The sequence below is a fragment of the Gallinula chloropus genome (assembly GCF_964237585.1).
Source record: "Gallinula chloropus genome assembly, chromosome: 3".
In the NCBI taxonomy this organism is placed as follows: Eukaryota; Metazoa; Chordata; class Aves; order Gruiformes; family Rallidae; genus Gallinula; species Gallinula chloropus.
The window spans coordinates 110,615,679-110,625,361 of NC_140087.1; positions in this window are offsets into that span (position 1 = coordinate 110,615,679).

Genomic DNA, 9,683 nt, shown 5'->3' on the forward strand with positions numbered 1-9,683 from the left:
TTTTATTTGTTTAGCTTGATCAAGCAAAGGTTAAGATGATAGCTGTTGATTCTTTATAAACAAAAATTTCAATAAATTCAAATAATTCAAAATCTACAGGCATTTGTAGGACTTAATTCCACTTAAATCTTAGTAATATTAAATGCCTACACATGTTCAGCTGCTTGCTCAGCTCAACACGTGTTAAACCAGTCATGAGATATGAGGTCCAGAGGAATTTTTTCTCCTAATAAGGAAGAATTTCTGCAGAGGCAGATTTTATTTTTTTTTTTTTGGTAGGCTGGAACATCATCATCTGGGGATTTTATTGATAAAGTTCCAGGAATCTCAAATGCAGATAGTGCTCTCACTTCCTCCTGTTTTCTTCCTGTGTCACACCAGGCGCCTGCTCTACGCCCCCTAACCTAGCCCAAATTTGTTTGCTAGCACAGAGGTTGGTGCCTGCAGGCAGTGATTCAGGTGGCCTCTTACCTTGTCTTGTCCCTGTGTCCTGCTGGATGAAGCATCAGGATGAATATGAAAACAAAAAGTCCCACGCACAGGAGCCTGTTGGGTCCCATGTATCTGAATACATTTCCTCCCTTCAAAGCTGGTCATGCCGTGGGTCACAGATGTCTTTGCTGGCAGGTCTCTGAGGTAGGTGGAGAATTGAATTCAGGCTGGTGCAAAAAATAAGGAAACTGCAAGGCACTGACTTTGCACAAACAGTGCTTTCCCCTTTGTGGTCACACAAGACACCATGCTTGAATTCACAGGGCTCCTGCAATCAAACAACCAAAAAGCCTCTGAAATATTCCAGGTTTGATGTCTGCCCTAATATTTCCCATCCTTTTCTATTCCCCCCAAAACCAGAGTTTGCTGGAGTGGTACTTTCACTTGCTGCTGAAAACATGATTTCTCACCTGTCATGTTCTTGTCTCACACAGCGTTTGCACTAAATTGTATTGGAGCTACTTAGGATTCAGTTGTAACAATCCTAAGACTGTTAACTCTTGTTTGCCACACCTTGACATTTTGCAGAAGTTTAAAATGTTATAATTTATTAAACAAGTCTGTGTTAGACAAGTCGCAGAGTCATTCTGCTGCAGAAAAGGCTCTCAAACCCTGAGCTGGCTTGCTGCAGACTGGCAGATAAATCCAACCCATGCTGCAGTCACAGATGTACCCGTGGCTCGATGTATTCTTATCCAGTGAGTGTTGCAGAATAATTTGGTTTTTATCTTTGGAAGACAAAAGTTTGGGGTCTGTTCTGCGACTTTAATAGCTACTCTGAGCATCTGATATGGAGATGAGGATGGACAAATATATTAAATAGAAATCGTTTTGTCCTGAGATCTTATTCTGAGACACACAAAGGTGCTAAAATACATTAAATGAAGATGCATCTCAGTACAAAATGGTTATTGCCCTGCTTACTTGTTCTCAAGCTGGCAGACCCCATGTCAGCATCAGACATACTGGTCAGCAGAGGATGACATTCAGAACTCTATTCCTTTTCTGTTGAAGATAGAAATAGGTAGGACAATACCACAGCAATGGTTATCTTCAATCACATGAAGAAGAATGAGCTATCCTGTTTTCAGAGCTCCTCTCTGAACAGTAAGAGAAAGTGAGGAATTAATCACAAAGCAAAATCTTGTCTTTTGCTTCCCATTTAGAGGTGATCAAGGGCAGAGAATGCTTGACCCTTAAGTCTGTTTAGTGTGGAGAACTGTGTCTTCACTGCTTGAACACCGACAATGTTTCTGCCCAGCTTTGCAGTGGAATTTAACAACCATCTTGAGCTGAAAAATCACACAAGGACTTTCAGGATCAAACTTATTATGCATTCAGTATCCCAATACTCCATCTGCTGTTTCCTTGTTCCATATCCCATTAACAAATGCTAAGCTGCAGATTGTTTTTCACATAGTAATGAGCTGCATAAGTATGCAAACAAAACAAAAGTTATATATTTCTGTTAGAACAAGTGCCAAGAACACCTCCTGTTGCAACACTACTAATGACAACAGTGGAATAAAGAGAGTAATTTGTAGTATTCCCAGGTCAGCTGCACACATGGTTTCTCCAAAAATAAGTGAGTGAGGCAATTTATTCTATACTTACAATGCACCAGATTCATCCCTGCTTTAATTGCAGCAGCTTCAGTGGATCTGTACCATGGAAGAATTTGGCCTTGCAGTTGGAAATCTTCCTACAGATGGTGGTAAAAAAAGGTGACCAGCATAAATAATGTCATTATCCCAATTAACTGGAATTGATTAATTCATCCATCCATTTCCCAAGTGATTATCTCCAATTAAAATAATTGCCTGGATAGCATTCCATTGCTAGATCTCAGGGTGAAACAGAGATCTTCTAAATAGAGTTTTACTCATGTGCCAGCACAACCACCACTACCTGGCAGTAAGGAAACATGTTACAATTTGCAGCAGTTCAACATGTGGAGAGAGGAAACTTTCAAATACCTTCGTGCTACACAGAATCATGCATTATAATTATTATTTGTATAAGCAGAGGGTTACTGTGGAATGGGACTTGATTTGCTGCAGAATACAAGGGGATGGTACCTGCTGTAAGGAGCTCACATTTCTAGACTAGCACAGACGCTTATAAGGAGCACAAAGCAACCATGAGATAATATCAGTAGGCAGAGCCAGCCCTGGCAGCAGCACTAAGGCATCCTCTCACTGTTGTGTGTTTTTGTAGGCATCACAGCAATGGATGGTTTTTCAACCGAGTCTTTGAAGGTGACGAGCTCTGTTGATGATTGCAGAGATACCCCACCAGCTGTGAAAGTGACAAAAAGTCTGATGACACTTGTCTGAAAATGTAAAGTAAGGGCAGGGGAGCCTGACACTACAGACCAAGAGGCAAGAGCCCGCTTCCCAATTGTGATGAGGAAATGATGGGTGTGACAGGGAGGCCTTGAAAAGGCAGCTTCTGAAATCTCAAGTGAAGTGTGTGAAAGATGTAGAGCAGTCATTTAAAGAAAGGGATAACAAGCTCAAATGAGCTGGATATGAAGAGGATGTCTGTAGCCACAGTATAGCATCTGCTAAGTTCAGGGAGAAGGCTGTTCTGCTAAAGTGTGAGAGTGAGCATAGATGTATGAGACAAAGATGAAAAACTGTATCTAAGAGATTTTGTATAGAAAATATGAAAAATTCAGGCATAGTTTTCATCTAAATCCTTAGATTCAGAGCTGAACACAATGCTCAAGTTCCCAGATTCACAGAATTGTAGGGGTTGGAAGGGACCTCGAGAGATCATCGAGTCCAACCTCCCTGCCAAAGCAGGTTCCCTTGGACAGGTCACACAGATAGGCATCCAGAAGTGTTTTGAATATCTCCAGAGAAGGAGACTCCACAACCCCCCTGGGGAACCTGTCCCAGGGCTCTGTCACCCTCACTGTGTAAAAGTTCTTCTGCATATTGGTGAGGAACTTCCTATGCTCCAACTTGAGGCCATTGCCCCTTGTCCTGTCCCCACAGACCATTGAAAAGAGGCTGGCTATTTCCCTCTGTCTCCCACACTTGGGATATTTGTAAACATTAATCAGATCCCCTCTGGGTCTTCTTTTCTCTAGGCTGAACAGCCCCAGTTCATTCAGCCTTTCCATGTAGGGGAGAAACTCCAGGCCTTTAACCATTTTTGTAGCCCTATTGGAGCTACAAAAGTTATTGGGCTGCAGTAATTTGTCCCATGCTCAGTATGGTTGACTGTTACCCTTTTGAAGAAAATGAGGTAAAAGAAAGCTTGGAATAAGAAAGAAGTTTTTGGTGAATCTCAGCTCCTTGCTACACACTGAAGACATTACCATTTTACTTTGAGCAGAAAGACAGTTATATGATACTGAGAAACAATTGTGAGTTGTTCACGTAAGAGATAGTAAGTGATTTTCATTTACAAATGAAATAGTAGCAAGATAAGGCTTGGAGGAAAAAATCCCCATCAGCTAAGTACCTGGGAACCCTGCAGAGACCTGGTAGAGGGATAAGAAGGACTGTTCATGGGACATATTAATAAAAAGATAATGGAAATATACAGGGTATAGGGAAGGGATAGGTTAATGAAACCAGTGGCAGGCAAATTGACACAGTAGAAAGTGCCCAGCACATCATAAAAGAGAAGCTGAATTCTGATTTTAAGCATACAAAATGTAGAATCTGTTTGGTTGGTTAAATGTAGGCATTTCCTGAGAATTGTGCAAAGCTCCCATGTGGCCTCCAGCCATCCCTTCTGCACTGTGTCCTAGTTGTTACTCCTTGCAGATACCTTGTTGTGCCTCGGAGGCCCTAGATGTTGATGTTTAGGTAACTGAATACTGTGCTACAGAGAGGATTCAGTTCACATTTAAACCTTTTAAGGGTTTCTATATGAAGGTGTCTACAAACACGTTGGGAGCTGGTATTGACATTGCAGTTAATACAGTGGGTGGGGCTGGTGGAGCAATCCATGTTCCCAGCTAAAGCACAGACACATTCAAGTTAAGACCCTAAATGCGGGTATCTAGTCTCATCTGATACACCCTAGATTGTCTGGAATTTGCAATGTGTAACATGAGAGTGATGCCAAAACATGAGTATCACAAGAAGTTAAGTAAACGAGCTACTTGAAGAACAAACTCCTTTTTCTTTCTTCTTTTGTGTCCCACCCCATCCCATTCTCACCTCCAGCTTGAACTATGTCTTGTGAAACTCAACAGATCCAAGGATGGAACAAACAGTCTCAGTTACAGATATCAGCTCACTACAGCAAGCAACACCCTACAGGTGATGGCCTCTTGATAAAATTAAGGTTTTTAATTAGTAGGAGTGCTTCACAAAGGATCTTGAGAAAGCTCAGTGTTTGTTTTTGGGGACTGTAGGTAATGGTTGCCATTAAATTCAAAGTTACCTTATAAACAAAGAGTTGGTGGAAGAAAGGCTAGCAAGAAAGAACAGTGATAGGGTCTGCAAAGAACCGTTCTCCTGAGTCACTTCCATTGCAGCAGATGAAGATGACTACAGTGATCATTTTTGCAATGCTTTTCCTCTAGCTAGAGGACCAGTTGATCTGTTCAAATTCCCTGTTAGCTGCTCCTCATTATTAATTAATACTAATTAGAGTATACTTAATTGAGCACAGGCATTGCATGCTGGCTGGTTGCTAAGCTTTTATGCATGTATACTATTGGGTAATATTAAATAATTACTTAAATCCTACCTACTTTGCAATGCATTAAATTTTTACACTTTTTGTAATGAAATAAAAGCTACAAGATGAATTTGGTGTGGAGAAAGAGCGAATCACATCTTGGTATTAATTTCTTCTAACAAAAGTCTTCTGGTGCAAAGATACCTGGATTTGAAGGTGCAACCCAATGAGAAACACAAGTGTGAGAAAAACAGTGTGAAATGGGAAAATACTGTCCTCGGGTCTTTTGTAAAGCACTGCTGAAGTGAAAAGCTATGGATTTGTGAGCAAAAGGGGAGCAACAGAACAACAGAGGCAGACCCTTTGCATTGTGCAGGTTAAGGCACGACAGAACAGAACCATGCTGGTTCGGTTGCACAGTTGTATGGAGGAGACAAGAGAATGATTAAAAAATGGCTGATGCAGAGGTGATATGGGGACATGTGTAGTGAGCGTATGTGAAGCAGGGTTTCAGTGATGAGCATGGGATGGAATACAGCAAGATTCTTACAGTCCTGGGCTGAAGGTGAATCTCAGTATTTATTTCCTGAATGTCAGTGATATTTAGAAGTTACACTGCCTCATCCTTGGGAAAGTGAACGGTGTGACTTTTCTAATACATATTAAATTAATACATATTAAAGCTACATCTTTATAGAAGAGTATCCATTGCTTCTTAAAGAAGCTATTATCTCCAGAGCTTTTGTTTCCTGTTTTGTTGCTAAAGAATTGATGTCTTTTGTCTTTTTTTCCTCAATTAATTTACATTACAATTGCACACACTTTAATGTATTGTGCATTTTGTGTAACAATTAACGCCACAGATTAGCCCTTTAGAAGCAGCAATTTTCACGTTTTTTGAAGGGTAGCTAGCCATTTCCAAGGGTATTGTCTTGTGCTGATACTGGGTCAGGCAAAAGAGAATTTCTGGCACCTTTATAACATCTCTTCCCAAGGAAAAGAGCATGCTGCCTGCTTAAAAACATGAAGAGACCTCTGAAAGATCCAATATTAAGAAACTTTGTGCCAAAAAGCCTGCATGGAATGGTCCTTTCCTGACAACTTAGTTCTCTTGCAATTCTGAAGGGAAGAGTTTCTTTATTTGTGAAATTCTTTATTCTATTCTACAACATTTTATGACACATTACTGAGGAATCATTAGGAAAATGTGTTTGAAAACATATGGTGCCATTGGGTAGCTTTCAGGTATTTAAATAGAGAAAATGATTGTTTCACATGTACCTGCAAGGGTGGGAAGGAGTCCCAGTTTGTCTTTGTTCATTATTGCATTCTGAATCAGTTATCATGAACTAGAGTTAAACATTTGATGACCAACTATGTTTGCAAAATTTGTTGTCTTCGTTTTTGTAAATGTGGTTTAAAGTCTCTGTGTGCCTTTATTGTAGTAAGACCTAGATTGTACAGCTACTTCTTAGTTCCTTTCCTCACTTAGAAAGGAAGGTTGATTGGATGGTTTTGTTCAGCAAAGGTGTTGGATACTCCTACTCCCTCCTTCTCCGTGATTTTTCTTCCTTCTGTAGAGAAGAGGAACCACCACATTTCTTCCTTTTACATGATCCAGGACTCCTGATTCTGTTACAAGTTACTCATAATATTTTCCTCTTAAAAAAGCTGTCTTCTTGCCCCACAAGATATGATTTTCTCCCTTAATGGAGAATAATGTAGCTTATTTTAAAAAAAAAAGAGTTACCAATTTATATTTGAAGTCTTAACTTTGCTGTCACCACTGTGCCACCACAAAAGACATGCAGGTGGTCCACTCCCACTCTGTCTTAATAGGTGCATTTATTATTGGCTACTGTCAACCAGGTCCACTTATATCCGTGGGAGGGCTGCAAGAATTAGTCCTGTAATGCCTTGTCAATAGGCACTATCTCGCAGCTCCCTCTCCACCAAGCAGTGCAGTTCCTCCCATTTCTGTTTCATACTGCTCACCACTCTTGTTCTCCTGCTGCCCATGCATACTTTAATGGCATGAAAAACTGACTATGAGTGTAAGCCATTCCTCAGTTAGGTCAGCTTTGACTGTTTCAAGCAGTTGTCTCTGACAGAAAATTCAGGATTGTAATGTTGCTGTAGTACAATGTTATTACTGGGGAGGAGTGGCCAGGCAGGAAAGCATTTTGTCACATCCGTATCACTGAAGTTCAAAACAAATATAAGAGGGGGTAGAATGCAGCAGTAAGAAGAAACTCAACCTTCCTATAAACCATAGGTAAGCAGATGGCCTAAAACAAGCCTGTCTCAAGGTTGTAGAGCTTTCCTGAACAGAAAATAGTTACTCTGCCCCTGTCTTGCCCCAAAAGGCTCATGCTAGGTGGGTCCATGCTCAGTTCATTCTCTTCACTGGCACTAAATCCCCACCCTTGTTCAGTATTCTGCCACTCATGGAAGGCAGAGAATGAAGGAGTCCACAGCATCTATAATCCTGCACACAGAGCTGAGGTGCTAACTGAACACAGTAAAAAGATATTTGTCCCCATATTGGCATCTGTGCACCTGGAGAGAGTTGAAATCCAGTCTTGAGCAGACTTAGTCAATTGGAGACAAATGACAGCTACTGATGTGATGGAGAAGGCACAAGCAGTCTCTGAACCTGGGAGGTCATTGCTTGTGGTTCGCACAGCTGCGAGCAGCAGCAGACAGAACAGGATGTCTCTCCTGGTCTCTAAATGCTTTCAACCATTTTTTGAGCACCTGAAACACTAGAATAAACTCAAACAAGCAAAAGATCAAACAGCAGAAAATTTTCTATCTCTGAGTAATAACCAATTAGAATGACAACAAAATAATTGGGAGTAGTGAGGCAGAAAGCGTAGAAGATATCTCCTCCTTCAAAATGACCCTTTTATATAACAGCAGCCTATTTTGAACACCCCTGAAAATAATGAGCTGCAGGCTGCAATTAGCATCAAAAATAGAATTATTTCATAGAAAAGTTTGAAACAAATGCTAAAGCAAGGGGACCTTTGTGGAGAAGGTGCTGCCACAAGCTCCTATTTTTCTTAGAGTGAAGAGTTCCTTGCTAAAATTCTTTGCTCTCCCTTGCAAGGAGACTCAACAGCAAGCTTATTATTAAAGTTAATTTTCAATAGGAGATGACAAGAAAATGAATACAAGCCATGTATTTGCAGCACAGTATGTTACATCTCGCTTACTTGTTTGGATTGTGAACAACACTTCGGCTGATGTGTTCTGGATTTACTCTATTGTGAGTCAGTGGTGTGAGCCCCTGGGTTGCTGCTCTGAAATGCCGTGCAACTGTGCCCATTACTGGGCTGTCATTAAATAAATACAAGAAGTTCTTTGAGAGGCATTGGTAGAAACCAAAGTATATTCTAATATTAGAATATATTCTAAGTAAAAAGCTAGAACTTTAAATTAATTTTCCATTTTTTGTGTTTCACCTTAAAAACAGGACTTTGCAGTTAAAGTATTGAGCTAAAAACATCTTAGCACAGTTTAACATGTCATGCTGATATGTAGGAGGGAGCTGCTTGGTCAATCTCGCAAAAATTTCTGCACTAAATCGAAACCCTAGAACACAGTAATGTTCCTATCTAATTGTAAGACAAAAATGCACTTTAAAGCTGTGTTACTGGTGAACACCAGACTGCCTTATCTTTCACAGAGTTTTGCCTTAAGGATTCAGCGGGCTTGAGACTAGGCAAAAGGAGTCAATTAGAGGAGTAAATGAGATGAAGTTTCAAAATTTGGACCTAAATTTATTGCCAGAGTAAAAGAAAATTCTCAAAAAATTGTCAGCTACTTCATAAAGCCTTGTTAAAATTTTGTACAAAATGCTTCACTATTCAGGCAAGCATATAAGCAAGCATCTACAACTATAACAAGATGTCATGGTTTAACCCCAGCCAGCCATTAAGCACCACACAGCCACTCTCTCAGCTGCCCAACACCCTCCCTTGTTGGGATGGAGCAGAGAAAGGGAAGATGAAAAGTAAGGAAACTTGTGGCTTGAGATAAAGGCAGTTTAGCAGGTAAAGTAAAAGTTTAGCACACAAGCAAAGCACAACAAGGGATTTATTCCCAGGAGAGCAGGGCTACATCACGCCTATCAGTGACTTGGGAAGGCAAACGCCATCACTCCAAACTTTATCCCCCTTTCCCTCTTCTTCCCCCAGCTTTGAATTGATGAATATGACGGCACATGCAATGGAATATCACTTTGGTCAGTTGGGGTCAGCTGTCACAACTCTGTTCACCTCCTGAATTATTGTGCATCCCACCCCAGCCTACTCACTGGTGCTGTGAGGAGCAGAAAAGCCCTTGGCTCTGTGTAAGTCCTGCTCAGCAGTAACAAAAACATCCCTGTGTTATCACCACTGTTTTCAGCACAGATCTGAAACACAGCCTTATACTAGCTGCTATGAAGAAAATGAACACTATACCATCCCACAGCAGCATATAGGAATCAAAGTTATGACCCTAGGTAATTTTCCGAAAAATAACCCAACAACTGAAGT